The 17685-nt window shown below is 37.1% G+C and overlaps 1 protein-coding gene and 1 pseudogene across 4 annotated transcripts in view; both read left to right on the top strand.

The window, feature by feature from the left end:
* The window catches only part of Lrrtm4 (leucine rich repeat transmembrane neuronal 4), a 774662-nt gene that overhangs the window by 705434 nt on the left and 51543 nt on the right, over positions 1–17685 (top strand). The window lies entirely within an intron of this gene.
* Positions 1452–1893, top strand: LOC142855713 (large ribosomal subunit protein eL24-like; annotated as a pseudogene).

The raw sequence follows: 17685 nt of genomic DNA, 5'->3' as shown, positions 1-17685 counted from the left end.
ATATCTACACAGAACTACAGACACCTGTGGAAAGGTCCCAGCTGGAATAAAGGCTAAACTTGATGCCTTTAGGGCTGAGGAACCAATTCAGACTCTGATGAGTGCATTTTGTGGTAGGAAATTGCAGTATAAGAATTCTCAGGCCGAATTACTGATTAAATGCTTCAGACAAGATGCTAAGGAAAAGTAGGAAACAGGATGGAATGTGGGAGGAAAAGGGAGTGAAAGTGAATAGGGGTTATTAAAGAGCCTTGTGCTATGTGGGCTACATGCATTTCATTCTTCCACTGCTCCTGACTAAAAGGAATCTGGGAGCTGAAAGATAAATTTGCTTTCAGTCATTGTGAAGAGGGAAAAGGGCGTGTACTCACAGACATTCCAATTCGAGCATCTCTTATAACCAAAGAGGAAAGGTGTAACTTGTATTGGCAAACACAGAGACAAATTGAGCTGCAACTAGTATTTTTATCACCCACAATTTGATGGCTTTGGTAAGAAATCCTTAGCTGTCTAATGGACCTATGCACTTCTCCCTTATCCTCTCTCAAAGGGTAGCACAACACTAACATGCTAGAAGACATTTTGGAGTTTTCTTCCCATAAGTGCCATCATTTTATTCTCAGAACACAGGGTTGGGAGAAGCAGAGGAGGATCTTTGAAATGAGCATTACCGTGATATTTCTTCCATTATGTTCCACGGCTCCACTTTTAGATACTGCATATACAGGACTTGAGCCCAAATAAACGCGGTTATGCAAGAGTAGAACCAGAGGTCTTTGCTCTCTAACTTTTAAAAGCTTTCCTGCTTTACTAAACTCTTGGATTGAGTTAGGATCCTTTGGAGAACTCAGGAGTATCCTAAGTGAAGTGCTCAGAGAATCAGAGACGATTAACATTGACTACTTGTCTTTAAAGATGAACACAGCAATTAAGTCTAATTCAACAAATTGGCAATGACAGATGATAGAGGAGATGATTCCTTCTAGTCTTTATTTAAGTTTGGTGTGTGAAGAGGGAAGCCTTGGGAAGATTTTCCTTACTTTGGTAACAAATGTCTCATTTTCTCAAGATTTCCCATACCATATCATCTTGATGAAATGGCACTTTGTTGTGTTGAGTCCTTTGCCTATTGTGTTCCTGAAGTATACAGATAGTTTTAGAATTAATAACTGTGAAGTAGAAACTTTTATTTTCAAAAAACATCACCAAAAAAACTAATATTATTGTGACTATCTAGTTCTCATAGACAGATAGCACTCATGTTGTAAATGACAGGAAAGAGGAAAGCCACCATGAACAGACAGAATCTAGGCAGATAGAGGGGAGGCCCCAAACTAAATATGTTAGAGAAGTATTGGAACTCAATATATTGACTTTCAACACATGATTTAAGAATTACGGGTGAGCTTTCTCTTCTCCATCTTTCCTCTGGCCGGGCGGCAGCTCTCATCATGAACGTCGAGCTGTGCAGTTTCAGCGGGTACAAGATCTACCCCGGACACGGACGGAGCTACGCCAGGACAGACAGGAAGGTTTTCAAGTTTCTTAATGCAAAAATGCGAGTCCGCATTCCTATCCAAAAGGAATCCCTGGCAGATAAACTGGACTGTCCTGTACAGACGGAAACACAAAAAAGGACAGTCAGAAGAAATTCAAAAGAAAAGATCCCGCCGCGCAGTCAAATTTCAGCAGGCCATCACTGGTGCATCCCTTGATGATATAATGGCCAAGAGGAATCAGAAACCAGAAGTTAAAAAAGCCCAGTGAGAGCAAGCCATCAGGGCTGCCAAGGAAGCAAAAAGGCCAAGCAAGGCTCCTACAAAAGCAGCACCTAAACAAAAGGCTGTGAAGCCTGTGAAGGTCTCTGCGCCCCAAGTTGGTGGAAAATGCTAACCATAGATCAGTTTTGAATAAAGTCTATTTCAAACTCTTAAAAAAAAGAATTATGGGTGATGACTTCATTAAGCCTGTATTTGTGTATGTATACATTGTATTATATATATATATATATATATATATATATATATATATAATATTATATATATTGTAAAACTCTCGTTTACCACTTGAAATGCTTACATCTAGAATCAAATAGATCTTTCTTAACACTATGAGATACATGACAGCTCATCAGAAAGATGTCTTTATGACTCTTAAGAAGCTGGGGTAGTGTGCTGTGAAAGACCCTCGACAAGGACCTTTTGTCGGGAGGAGACCTCCCCAACGCCAAGAGGTTTATTGAGTAGACACAGGTACCTGAGGGAGGCAAGATCTCTCAGAAGACTTGCGCGCCTGCCAACTAGAGGGCGGGCTTTTTAATAGGGAAGAGCAAAAAGCAAGTTTACAGACGCAAAAGCGTGGTTATCGGAATGAGGCGGGGGGGGGGGCATGAATGGTTTCCTCTCTCAGCATGGATGTCTGGCAACAGTCATCCTGTTCCTATCTTATAGATATCCTGTTTTGCAGTCAACCTGCTTTGTTGATGTCCTATCTTATTGATATCCTGCCTTGCAGTCTTCCTATCTCATAGACATCCTGCTCTCTCAAGCACATGGGATGTTCTTACAAAAGCAAACAGGACGTTTCCCCAGGAGCATGCTAGCTGCGGGTTTTGAGGAGGGGGTCCTTAGGGTCTTTCATGCTGCTCTTTCTTTTAATAAAGATATAGATATTCTATAGCTATTTGAGTTCCACTATGACATAGCAAAATAAATAATAGACCATTTTGGAGCTAGAGAGATGGTTAAGTGGTTATGAGCCCTGAATTTAGTCCCTGGCACACATGTCTGATAGCTCACTTTCACCCGTAACTGAAGTTCCAGGGAATCCATCACCTTTTTCTTGCCTACACAGACATATACACATATGCGCGCACGCATACACACACACACAAGTATGCATATATGCGTATACTTTTAAAACATAAAGCAAAATAATAGCATCTTTGGCAAATTATCTACTTTTATTCCATTAAATTCCTCCAATAATTTTACAAGTGCTTCCAAATCAACCAGAGAATCCCATTGAAAACAGTGTAATGGCCTCTGGAATTTTTTGAAATTTCCAAATCTACTTGTTATTCGAGTCCTCAAAAAATACTATGAGGGCCTAAGAAGTGAGTCTTGCCAACTAAAATATTCACAGAGCTGAATCATGCTGAGATTTTCCACCTTATTGTCTCATGATTACATATGTCTTAGGCTTTAGAAATACTTAGAGTCAATGTGACTAGACCATCACCTCCTCAGTGGTCAGACATTATGAGAGTCCATAGTAAAATCAGAACACACTTTATTGATTCACCAGGAGAGGCAATGATTTCAGGAGAGAAAAGAACTCAATAGTCTATTCCATGAGTTTATTGTCTTCCAGAGACAGAGTTGCCCAGGATTCTAAAGGTGACATTCTGTGTACAGAAACAAGATCGGGAAACTTTCTGAATCCAGGTTTCATGAACTTACTCAGTACAGATGGATTCCATTCAAAGCTGAATATAAATTGCCCCGTGTTATAGAACTGTACACCAGTTTCTTCTCTGGAGATTGGTTTTGCTTAGCAGACATATTTTGAAGTATAATCTGCTGCTTGTCTTTCATCAGTGTGATGGGCATCTCCCCTGTGTCTCTCTGTTTATTTGTGTTGTTCTTATAACTCACCAAACACTTCTGAAAGGCATGAGATATTTTTAAGTAGTTTAATGCAGTTTGTTTAAAATATTAGTAAATATTTTTGGCTTTGTAGTATCAATAGCAATGCATTCTCCCACTTCCCAGTGAGATCCTCAGTGTGGTCATTAGTATAACCAAACTTAATTATTTCCCTTTTGTATATGAGTGGATGATAATTAAACATAGTTAAGATTTCACATCTGGTATGCAAAAACATCTGAGTTCTCAACTATACTCCTGTCCATCTCTCTGGTGTTCAATTTTGTTGATGTTTTTGATGTCCAGAACTCTTTATTTCTATATAGTTAAATCAATCAAACCCTTCCCCTATGCTTTTATTATGTTCATTACTATGCCTTTGAGGCACTTCTCTGTTATTTTCTGTGAACTTGTATCTGCATGCTTAATGTGTTCTGTGCATGTGCACATAGACATACATGTTCTCATATCCCCATGAAGTCCACACATAAGAGTTCATGCACTGACACACACACGCACACACACACACACACACACACACACACACACAAACACACACACACACCACTGATTCCACGTGAAGACTAGAGAAAAAGTGAGAGTGTGATCTCTTCCTTTCAGCACATCATTCAGAGGACCGGACCAAGGACAAAAGCCTTGGCAATAGTGCCTTTACCTGCTGATCCCCTTTCTGACCTTGGCATGCTTTGGTTCTTGAAAGGAGGATTGTTAGAGACTTTACAGGTGTATTTTAAAGTTGTTGCATGTGCTGACCTTGTGAACTTAGGAATCTAGAGACAAATGCAGTTTTAGTTAAATAAATATTCCAGAAACCTCTATGTATTTTACCTGTTTTTTCATCAGTCTTTCTGATTTTCTTTAGTTTAGTCGAAGAGTGGTTTTGTTTATTTCATTTGCTCTAGAACTAAGCATTCAGCCTATTGTTGACTCAAACATCCCAAATGTATGCTTTCTAACCTGACACATATTTTAATCAGGGCCTCAAGATCTGCATCTGGCCCTATTATTCCATCCAATCACAATAATGGAATTAATCACTTTAATTTGTTCCTATTTTTGTTTCTTCCACTTTAGAATTATTCTTTCTTTTGCCTACAGTTCTTGATACAATGTCGTGTGTGTGTGTGTGTGTGTGTGTGTGCATGCATGTGTGTGTCTTTTCAAAGAAGGTCTCACACTATAACACTAACTCCCCTTGAAACCTTTAATTCACTGTGTATCTCAGAGTGGCTTGAAATCTGCAGTCTTCCTACCTCAGCATCCAAGTGCTAGGATTATACTTGTGAGCCACTGTGCTCTTCCTTGTTAATTTTTCAGTGGTATTTATAAGGTGAATATATTCTTTCAATTCTTAAAAAAATAATCCAGGTGTTTTTGTTAGATGAGTGTCAGAATTCTATTGTTTCTCTGTATGTATAATATTAGTATGGATAAGGTATCAAAACCTTTATGTTAAATACCCTTGGCCAAACTATAGCTGTGCATTTGCATAAGCCTTCATTTAAGGAATTGTGTGTAGAGAAACAACTCCTTGCTTGCTTTTGTCACATAGAAGATACCATTTCTCTCTCTCTCTAGCAACTTGTTCCTATCCATGCACACACACACAACGTATGTAGGAAGTATCGACTAATAGCTCTTTAATAGCTCTTTCATTTTGACTTATTTTCTATCTGTGCAGCCAGTCTTGTTGAGCACTCTGTCATTCCTTCAGATGATGCCTAGTAGTTAAGCCAGCAGTAATTCCATTTGAAAACATCATTTTCTTCATTTTTTAAATCCTTTGCTTTCATTTTAGTAAAGGGTAAATTTATATGTTGGTTCATTGTTCATTGGAATAATGTATTTCTAATTCATATTGTAATTTCTATTTTTACTCTACCAGGGTCATATTCTATCCTGACAGCATTTAGTTTATTCTTATTCTTTTGATATAAAATCTACTTGTCTTTTTATTTAAATTTTCCCATTGTATGAACTCTTGGCATCTCCTATCTTCATCTTTACTGTCATCAAGTCTGGGTCTTTATCACTTATTTTGAGATTGCAAAGCACATATTATTAAAAAAGAATATATGATCATTTCAGAACATTGTTGAGAGAGAACATCTTTGCTAATATCTGAAAAATATTTTTGCACTATTACGACGTCCCTGAATATTTTCATGGAAATTTTTTTCATTTTTATAACATGTCAGCTCTTTTAAGATCATCCCTTTGCAAGCCAGAATACGTGAGTTTGTCTGTTGTCTTCTCAATAGAAATCATCAGACTCTCTGTCAAGGCACTCTGGATTCCATGCTATATACTGTGAGGATAGCACAGGGAGTTAGAAGACATAAAGAGAAAGGGTAAATTCTCTGTGAAATTATCTTTATTTGTTTTGAATTATAATTTTGTGTGGAGTTTAGTTCATGTCCCCTGTTGGGAGAAACTATTAAAATTTTTTCATGTCTTTACTTTTACAAAAGGAGGGTATTGTAGTTCTCAAAGAAAGCCCTACATGATCACTCAGCTCGATGGGATTGTCGTTGTCTGAATGTATCCTTATCATATCTCAGGAGGCTTCTTTACAAAGACCTCCATGCCAAGGAGACAAAGCAGCTGAGTGAAACCCGTCAGCAGGCACTCAAAAGTGGTGTCAACAACTGTTTTTTTCTTGTACCATTTTCTAAGGTCCATTGAAATGGACTGTCCCTTGCATATTCTCTCACTCCAATTCTGTAAATTTAAGAAGAATAACTTTGCATTCTCTGTGATGTTTCAGAAATGATGGTTGGCTTTTCTCTCTTTAAAACTGTGGTAATATCATTAGGATTGAGGGGGAAAGGAGCTAGGTATTTCCATTAATTGGGGGGTAATTCACAATCCCTCCTATTTAAACTGGAGTCCATTGCAGTGGAGAAGGACATATGAATTTTTCTACTCATGTTTTATGTTTTTTTTTCAAATTTGTCAGTATAGATTTAGGGACATGTTGAAACAAAGCACAGTCATTATTTTAAAATAAAACAAACACAGAACTTTAGGAAGGTTTGGGTTTTGTGTTGCTATGCATAAATAGAATGTATATCACGTACACATACACACAAAACAAATACACACAGGAACAAGTTGTTATACACACAATGCCAGCGAGATATATCTCTTCTTAGTATATCAAAATATTTTGCGTTTTTTCTTCTTCAAGACATGCTTAATAACTTTGATTTTAAGGGAAAATAATAATAAATGTCACATGTGTTAATGGTTCCCAAACCATCTGCCCTAATTGTTTCAGCCTCCAGACATCTGAGGAAATGAAGTAGAGACTACACATCTCACAACAGTTTCCTATGCCTTTTGTGTCTCAATGTTTTCCTATTTTACTAGGGTATTAACAGCAGATATGACTGTATATACCATGCAATTGTAAGTTTGCATTATCAATATGACCAGCTCTTGGTAATTAAATCTATTTTTCTATTTTTTTTTTTGGATTTTCGAGACAGGGTCTCTATTTTTTTTAAAGAAGAGTTTTGGTTTCTTTGTTAGTTTTATGACACTGGATGATGTGTTGTAAGTAACTCTTTTTAAGCCAACCCCATTCTATCAATTTCATATGTTTGGAAACATACATTCCTTTAAGATTAACATATAAAAAATTGAATTCATGATTTTTACCGTGAAACTGCCCTAGAGATTCAAAATCCCAGAGACTAACACCAAAGTATGAGGTGTTCGATGCCATAGGAGCAGAACAAAAAATAAAACTAAAAATAAAAAAAAAAATTAAAGGAAGAAAATAAGTCCAGAAACAAAGTTGTGAAAAATAAAAATGATTCTCCTATCTAGTATACATGAGGCCCTGGTTTAGATTCCACCAGTATATAAGGCAGACATGGTAGTAATACCTGTAATCCCAGCACATAGAACTTGGAAACAGACATTCAAGGTCACTTTCAGTAATGAAGCAAATTCAAGGCCAGTTTGGGCTGAATGTTACATAAGACCTTGCCTCAAAGCCAAACAAATGAAAGTAATCAAATAGGAAAAATGTATTTGTCACTGAAGTTTGAAATAAGCTACTAGAAAATAAAAATGTATAAGGATAAAGCATGGATTATACTTAATACAGGTAAATTAATTAAACAGAGCAATTTCAGTATAGTAGGATGACTAAAAGCTTTCATTAAACAGTGGGAACTGAAAGAAAGGAAGCATGACTATATTCACAGTAAACTTAAGTTAGAATGTGACTAGAAGGTAGGAAAGTGATTGGGTGGGCATCAGGAGTGACTGGGGGGGTTGGAGAGTGTTTTCCTGTTGCCAATGTGAAAACTGTTATGACTTGTTACCTGACCCTCCCATGTTCTATTAGGGCACTTTAATAGCCCCATTTATACTAACACCGCCATGATTCCAGTTGCCTTGTTCTTATTTCATGGCTGTGGGATACCTGACCAATGATATATGTACACCAAGATTGCATCGTAGTGATCTAACTACTCTAAATTTCATCATCTATTTCATTTCTTTCAAATGATGGTCTTAGCACAAGACTAGGTTAAGGATAATTAGGTTAGTCCAAATATAGGTTGTAGTGTCAAAGAGAATGGTCAAAGTCTGACATAAACATCCATATGTGTCTAAGTCTTTGGTTTCCATTTCTTTGAGTGTTTTCTTGCAAAGGATACTCTTAAGAATAACATGAGATGAGGATCTGAGAAAAGCAATATTAGTGAACACATCCTGGTCCATTTGCACTCCTTTCCTATCTTAACCTTCATATACTATTGCAAAAACTTGTGAAGGCCATGTATCTTCAGATTCCATATTGAATGTGGTGAGTAGAAGGCTCTGGTTAGGAGAAAAACACAGCTGTCATCTATTGTATCTTTTTTTTTTCTTTTCATTTATTTTAATGTAAATTAGACTGCAAGAATAATTCCTGCTACAATGGTCTCTACCTGCTAAGGAACTCAACAAGTCAAAGAAAAATAAAACTATTTTTTGTCAAAATATTCAGAAAGAAACCATTTAAGTACTGAGTAATAGATACATTTTTTTAAAATAAAATCGGGAGAAGACTTATGACACAGTTTAAATGTGTACTACAAAGAAAGATGCATTCTAGCTAATTTTTTATTTCCTTAACTAGTTACTTTTCAGTTTCAAATGAATCTATTTAAATCTATTTATAGCAATAGACATTCTTATATTTATTCAATAATTAATCCTTATATTGTAATAATGACTTTGCACCAAAAGAGTTCACCTTTAGTGTAGCTTGCATATAGTAGATATCCAGACTTAGAGAACAGCAAAACATATTAAAGTTAATATAAAGATGAATGGCATTTTAATTAAAACTGTGTCCCCTGAGACTGACATGATAAAGGTCAGTCCCATCATTGTGACTTAAACAAGAGGTCATCCATTTACCTAAGCTCTTTTAGTGTTTTCTATTACTTTCAAACTATGAACATTTATTTCATTAATTAGTCTAACCTTAAGATTCAAGTGTGCATGTCAGTTTCATTCATCTTTTGTGTGAACCACTTCATTCTGTTCCCATATGAAGAATCGGTGACTCATTAAAAAAGAATGTTTAAACTATATTTACTTATTCACTTAAAAATATGAGTGTCCATGTTTTGCAAAGCACAAAGATTCAGAAAAAGATCAAAATACATTCAGAATCTACTCAAATGTCGTCACTCCATCGACCCTACCACTACAGAGTTCTCCATATCATTGACCACAGTCATTCATTTTTATGTGACTGTCTACTGCAAACATGTACACAGTTATTTTTTTTAGAGAAGATTTTCACCAACCCCGCAACTGACAAAGGTCTGATCTCCAAAATATGTAAAGAAATCAAGAAACTAGACCGTAAAAGGCTAATCAATCCAATTATAAAATGGGGCACTGAGCTGAACAGAGAATTCTCAACAGAAGAACTTCAAATGGCCAAAAGACACTTAAGGTCATGCTCAACTTCCCTAGCGATCAGGGAAATGCAAATCAAGACAACTTTAAGATACCATCTACACCTGTCAGAATGGCTAAAATAAAAAACACCAATGATAGCCTTTGCTGGAGAGGTTGTGGAGAAAGGGGGACACTCACCCATTGCTGGTGGGAATGCAAACTTGTGCAACCACTCTGGAAAGCAGTGTTTCGGTTTCTCAGGAAATTCGGAATCAACCTACCCCTGGATCCAGCAATACCACTCTTGGGAATATACCCAAGAGAGGCCCTATCATACAACAAAAGTATATGCTCAACTATGTTCATGGCAGCATTGTTTGTAATAGCCAGAACCTGGAAACAACCTAGATGCCCTTCAACGGAAGAATAGATGAAGAAAGTATGGAATATATACATATTAGAGTACTACTCAGCAGTAAAAAACAAGGACTTCTTGAATTTTGCATACAAATGGATGGAAATAGAATACACAGTTATTTTTTAATTTCAGTATTATTTTATTATATCTCAGTACTAAAAATATTATTTTTAATTTCAATATTAGTGTATTGAAATCATGAATTTGCAACTTGGTTCAGTTTTTAACCACTTGATATTATATCTTGGATTTTTCATTTATTATCACACAAAAATATCTTTCTCACATAAAAATTATTTTTTTAAATCCATGCTATTAATGTACTGGAATTTATTGAGTCTAACTTCTCATGTGACAGTTTGAGTTGTATACCATATTTTACTAATATGAAACATAAAGACATTGAATAGTACTCTGGATTTTCTTATTTAGTACAAATTAGAACTTTTTATAAGATTAATTCTTAGGATCAGAATTAATTCTGAAAAATAATTTGTATTTTCAGTGGTGGGCAACCTATCCTTACGTGGGAGCAGATATACTCACCGCTCACTGGTTCTGGGAAGTTTAAACTATTCTAAAAGTAATGTTGTACAAAATTAATTTCAAAATGAAATTAATCAGAAAGATACATGAAATATAATTGGGTACTTTATATGAACTCAGTATTGTAAAATAGCAGGAAGCACAGGTATATATGCATGTATGAGAAGTGGTTAAGCTATGAGTTTCAGTGCATAAAAAATCATATCTATAATCACTTTTTGAATGATGGGCCTAAAATCCTATAATTAATGTTTAATTTATAGTAATTATTTTTTTATCCATGGCACAAATGCCACTGTAGAAACTAAAACACACAGTGTTCAAGCCAACATCACATAACTGAATTCTGGATATTTATACATCTATTTCTTTGTCCAACCCTGCTGAGTCCCCCAGTGCCTATGATGAGCACTGAATCACTATTCTATAAACAAGCCTGATAGAATGACACTAAGCATCAAGTTCAAGATCAAGCACTAGGTGATTGATGGTGCATTCAACCATTTGTTTATGAAACAACATTCACTCAACTGTGACGAGTGGTTTTAGAAAAAGGTATATAGAAATCACCAAGCATAGAGTGTCCAGGGCTGAAATTACTCCTGAGGTGGAAGTAAAAGGAAGCAGAAACAAAGAGGCTATCTCAAAGATTCATTTGACCTGCTTTGGGAATTCACATACAGGCGATTCAACCCATAGTCATTTTCAGCCTGGTGCAGTCAGAGCCTGAGCTGTCCATCTGACTCAGAAACTTCCTGCACATTTATTGTGTTGTCTTTTATTATGAACAATGTAGTGTGCTTTCCCACCTCAGATATACTCACAAATGTTTGAATCTATATGTCATAAGTGAACACATACTCTTTTATATTTAGCAGTCTTATCACTTGTGGAAAAATCCATGAAATATATCTGGGTTCTATGTGGGGTTGTTGGCATGGGCGATAGTGGTGATTTAATACTGGCTTCTATTTTCATGCAAAGAAATGCATCTGAGGCACACACCCTTCACTAAGACCCACTGCTGACTGACCTGTGACTGCATTAGTTACTTGTCTCGTGCTCGGACAAAATACTCAGTAAAAAACAACTTAAGGAAAGAAAAGTTGACTTTGAACAGTTTGAGAGAATAGTCCAACATGACGTGAAAGATATGAGAGCAGCTGGTCATGTCTGAGCAGCAGTAAGGAAGCAAGAAGCTATGAATGTTGGTGCTTATATTGCAGTTTGCATTCTTTTTGTTCAGTACAGGATGTCAGTCCATGGGTTCGTGATGCTCGCTGGCAAGGAGGTTCTCCATACCCCCTCAATTAACCAACCTAGAAATACACTTACAGTCATGCCTAGAGATTATCTTACATGGTGATCCTTAATCATTTCAAGCTGGCAGTCAATATTAATCATCTCAACTGATTGACTTGTGCTCAATCTGATAAATTTACTTTCTTATTTTGAATTTGAAGCTTCTTCTCAGCATTGCTATTGACTTATATCATCACAAACAGCTAAGCTACATGGAGTCTGTGCAGAGCAAGTTGAAAATTCCCAATGAGTACAACTAACAATTTGAGCAGTAAAAGAAATCCAACAGAGAATATTTTGATCTAAATCGCTAACTATATATTAATTTATATGTACTAAAATTAATGAGCAACTCAATGTATAAAAAGAGATGGGGATATAGTTTAGTTAATAGAGTTCTTGTCTCACATGCATGATGCCCTGGGTTCCAGCCCCTGTATCATAGAAGCCAGGTGTGGGTACAAACACCTGTAAAGTTAGCACTTGGGAGATAGATGCAGAAGGATAAGAAGCAGAAGTGTACTGGGTGTGGTGGCACATGCCTTTAATACCAGCACAGAAGTCAAGGTGGACAGAGGCAGTGAATATCTTTAAGTCAAGGCTAGCCTTGTTTTTATAGGAAGTCCCAGATCAGTCAGAAACCTTGTTTCAAAATGAAAGAAAAAGGGAGAAAGAGAGGGGGAGGGAAGAGAGAGAGAAAAATAAAATTTAGACACAATAGGAAATGTCAATCACAAAAACATTGCAAATAAGTTGTGTAAATATTTGTCTGACAACTAGGTAGAACATGACTGTGTTTCCTTACGTGAGGACCCTGTAGGGTGATTCTTCCCAGGGGAAATTATATAAAACAGATAGCAAAAACACTGTCCTAGTTGCTTCTTCTTGCTGTGATAAAATCCTGACCAAAAGCAATTTGAGGAGGGCAGGGTTTATTTGAACTTATATTTTATAACCCATCATGAAGGGAAGTCAAGGCAGGAATTCAGGACATGAACCTAGAGACTGTAACTAAAGGAGAGGCCATGCAGGAGTGCTGTTTACTATCTTGCTCCCTCTGACTTTCTCAGCTTACCTCTGTTCCATGAGGATCATCTGCTCAGGGATGACCCTTTCCAGAGTGAGCTGAGCCCTCCTATGTCAATCACTAATCAAAAAAATGCACAGGAGACTTGCCCATGGGCCCATCTTATGGAGGCATCTTTTTTTTTTTTTTTCTCAATTGGGTTCTTTCTTCCCATAAGAGCCAAGCTTCTGGCAAGTTTTTTTTTTTATTTATTTGTTTATTTTTTTAAAAAAAAGCAAAAAGCCCTAACAAGCATAAACAGTAACTCAGTGGTGGATGAAACTAACAAATGACAATTCAGGCAGATGTTCACAGTTTACAGGAGCACTGACTCACTCTCCTGACACTATAAACTCTTAAAATATCTGGTGAAATCTACTGAGTCTTTCTCCAAATTCAGGAATTCAGTAAAGTTGGAGAAAAGAGACCAATCCCAAATTAGGATAAACCACAGAATATTTGCTCAGAATTTTTCAAAATGCTCAGTTTTCATGTTGTAACTAGATATGAAATGTTCCCAATGGCCCATGTGTTAAAGGTCCTCAGGAAAGCAGTGAAGCCTTTAAGGGGTAGGGATTATTGGGAGGTTGTTAGGTTTCTGTAAGTATGCTCTACAGGTGGGGTGTGAGGCCATAGACCTTCCTTTTATCCTGGGTCAGAAGGTAAGCCATGTTTCCCCTACGTTATGCTGCTATCGCTGTGCCTCCATTTGTCACAGGTACGAGGTACTTGTACAAGTTGTGATCAGAATAAACCTTGCTTCTAAGTTGATCATCAAATGTATTGGCTCCAGTAATGGATATCTGACCAGCACAGCCAATAAATAAATAAATAAATAAATAAATAAATAAATAAATAAGGAAAGTCTGAGATAGTCTCATAGGCAGAAGTGGCTTAGACATCAAGATCAGGTTTCATGAGACATTCCAAAACAACAGCAAATATACAGACCTGGGAATCTGCGTGGACTAGCACAATGTCCTGGTGTGGTGCGTTAACTATGACAGTGTAAGAAAATGCCTACGTAACCTTCATTAGGTGGCAAAGTTTGGTAAAACTCACGTAGGCAGATGGCTCAGTTGTGATATGCATACTGCTCTTGTATGGGATCCAATTCCAGTTTCCAGCACCCAGACGTGATGTTTCAAAGCTCCAGTAGCTCCATGATTACCTCCTCTTGACTCTGCAGCCACCTGTCCCCACATATACATAACATCCTCATGCAAATATGCGCATACTACAATAGGAAAAGTAAATATGAAAAGAAAGAACTGGTAAAATTGAATATTTGGCATTGGTAAAATCTATACCACTTCCACAATCTTTGTGTGAATACTAATAAAAGGTTTATCTTAAAGAAGTCCAGTTTCTCCATCTATCCATTCCTAAAACAAGTTGCTCAGTTTCCATCCAGTTCTCACAAGAGGACCCTACGAGGAGTAAGAGTCACCTAAATTATCCCCCATGATCCCCAATGTTGACTTTCTGTAAATTCAGCATGCATATAGAATGCACTGATTATTTTTTTAAATACAAGTCAATGAAAACAGAAAGAGCTTGGGACATAAAGAACAAAGAAGCCATTGAGACTTGTCACTGATTTTGTCTGCTGCCCAGACTCATATTTCCCTGACATAACCCAAAGACAAGCAAGCCCCTGGTTGATAAAATACATCTGAACAGACAGTGGCTGAGAGATGGGCCTTGTCTGACAGAAGCTAGATTCTACTACTCATGATGATTTAGGTGAAGAAAGATTGTCCCCATAAACAATCCCCTGGTGGTATGCTCTCCCACGCACACCTTTCCAGATGAAATATGTCTGCATATTCCTTCTCTGGGAAGATGGCACAAAGATGTGCCAACTTTTTCTAACTTTAACCTTGAGAAACTTTATTTTAATGTTTAAAAATGCAGTGTAAGCACCAATTGGGATTAAACATCTATCCCTCAGTACTCAGGAGATGGCTCAGCCATTAGGAGCACTTGAGGCTCTCACAAAGGTCCAGAGTTCAGTTCCCAGAACACATGCTGTAGAGTTCATAACTGTAACTCCAGTTCTGGGTGACCTGGAGTTTATATCTGACTTCTGCAGGCATCCTGTATACACACATTCCTATAAATAAATACTCATCCCAAGTTCTGTTGCACACAAAATGTCTGTTCTTTCAAAACACCATTGCTCCAGTCTTCTCGCCACGGCAGGCAAGTATTGAAAGCAAGAATGACTTGCCTTCAACCTGAAGCCAATAATTACACTGAATTAAATGTCCCTTGATAATACAAGCTCTTATCAAGCTCATGCTGAGCCTATTAAATCTCATTTCGATCCCAACAAAAATTCCCAGTCAATTGAAGCCGCAGTCGAGAAAGCTACCCCCTAAGTCCTTCCCTGTATCTCGTAAGGATGGAGAATTAACTGTTGGTGCCCTTACACCCACCTGCATTTGTTAGGCACTGTCCCATCTCAGGGAGCATTTCATTGGTTAGCAGCCAGGAAAACACTCAATGAACTTTTCATTCTGTCAGTTCTCTTTTCGTACCAGGCATATACATAATATAATTAAATGTCAAAGAAGTTTATGTGCTGTTTAAATGAGTAGAATGGATCTTGGATCTGAAAATTGGATTAGATATATGAGATGGGAAGAAGCGGACATTGTTTCATTTCCCTTCCAGACCTCCAAGACTTCCACGAGCTGTGTTTATTATTCAGTTACACTATAAATTTTTTTCTTAGTGCTTTATGAAGTTCAAATAACTCCATTTATCAAAAGGAGTATAAGTTATTTTAATGTTTTATTGCTATGCAAAAAATAAGCTCAGTATTTGAAATATAATTCTTATGGAATATATTTAGTGTAATGGGAGTAAGGAAAATGGAAGATGAATATAAGAAAAAATAAATGGGTGAATTTAATAGATAATGAAAACAATGAATGGTAACAAAGAATGACGAAACACAGCATTATATCTTTCCATTTTTATAGCCTACAACTTCCTACCTCCCACAAAGAATAAATGTTGATTCTCAATGATTGTGAACTTGGATTACTGCTGAACACTTCTATACTGCTGGTCAGGACACATAAAAAAAGAAACTGAATATTTTGTTCAAGAATTGTTAAATAATGCAAGTATCAGAAGAGAGTTCTGCCTCAGATGAGTTCACAAGAAACACATACATATACATATTCCACATCACTCCCACTAATATCAAATATCACACACATATCATACACCACACACCACATACACACACCACACATCTCTCACACACTTATAAAAAACACATGACACACACGCACACCACACATTTCTCACATACATATTGATCACATGGCATATATATCATACACCATACACACATATCACATATACATCACAAACATATCAAACATACACCACACACGTATCATATATCCACACACACACACATCTCACATCACATATCTTTCCCATCCATGTCAAATACATGGCACACACATATCACATACCACACAATATACCTACACACTCATCATACCTCTCTCCCACACATATCAAACACACATCACACACATATCCTACACCAACATCACATACATACACACATATCACATAACTCTCCAACATATGAAATGCACATGACAAACACACAAACACACACACACACACACACATCCCACATTCACACACATTGATTCTGTGAGTGTTAACAATAGTATTATGTGTACATCTCTTGACATATCTACTGTGCTATACTGATGTGTAGTAGCATCAGAGGTGAGTATACAGCCTACAATGAAATTTGGAAAGGGACATGGTTTTTCCCCAGGAGGATATAATTAGACAAATTCACAATATAGGGGATAAGGTGATGTAGAGAACATGTTTTCTTACTTTATGTGATTATCTTCACGGTATTCCTTCTGCGTGCTGGTGTCTAGACCCTAGCTTCCTCTCCAGTTTTTCCGTCTTCAAAATACCTACTTATCTGTCTTAGGCCCTTGGAAATCTTCTCAGTGACAATTCCAATAATGAACAGAAATTGGAGGCTATATGAGATAATATAGGACTTGCCCCCTCCTGATAATTTTAACTTGTATATACTCTGGTGATATGTATTAGATTATACTATACATATTATATATTTATCAATAGAGTATTTATTGCCAGGTAATATTAATGTCTGGTAATATTGGATGCCTACAAAGTGTCAGAACTCCATTGAAGCAAATTCCTTTGACCCTATGAGGCTATGTCTTAGAAGAAAGAAATAACTTTATGGAATTTAGATCTATGTATGAAACAATAATGTAAGGACTGGGATGTGTGTGTGTCAGATCCAAAAATGTAGGAACTCCAGGACACAGCACAAAGGAGGGGAATTCCAGGGGGAGGGGGAGGTCTCAGTGAGAGCCCATTGTGACTGTGTGACAGAGGGCATACCATACCAGTGACTCATGTTAATGAATACTTAGCAAATAAAAATAAAAAGGCTAAAGGATGAAAATTGTGTATGACTCACCAGGCCATTGCACAGCTTCCACAAGGAGACTCTCCTCCTTCTCCTCCTCCTCCTCCTCCTCCTCCTCCTCCTCCTCCTCCTCCTCCTCTTCTCCTTTTTCTCCTTCTTCTTCTCCTCCTCCTCTCCTCCTCCTCCTCCTCCTCCTCCTCTTCCTTCTCCTTCCTCTTCTTTTTTTCTTTTTCCTGTTCTGCTTTATTTGTTTGGTTTGGGTTTTTCTTTTAACTTTTATTTTTGTTTTGCTTTGGGGTGGGGGAGGTTG

The sequence above is a fragment of the Microtus pennsylvanicus genome, chromosome 8 (assembly GCF_037038515.1).
Source record: "Microtus pennsylvanicus isolate mMicPen1 chromosome 8, mMicPen1.hap1, whole genome shotgun sequence".
NCBI lineage: Eukaryota > Metazoa > Chordata > Mammalia > Rodentia > Cricetidae > Microtus > Microtus pennsylvanicus.
This window is presented reverse-complemented; position numbering and strand designations above follow the sequence as displayed.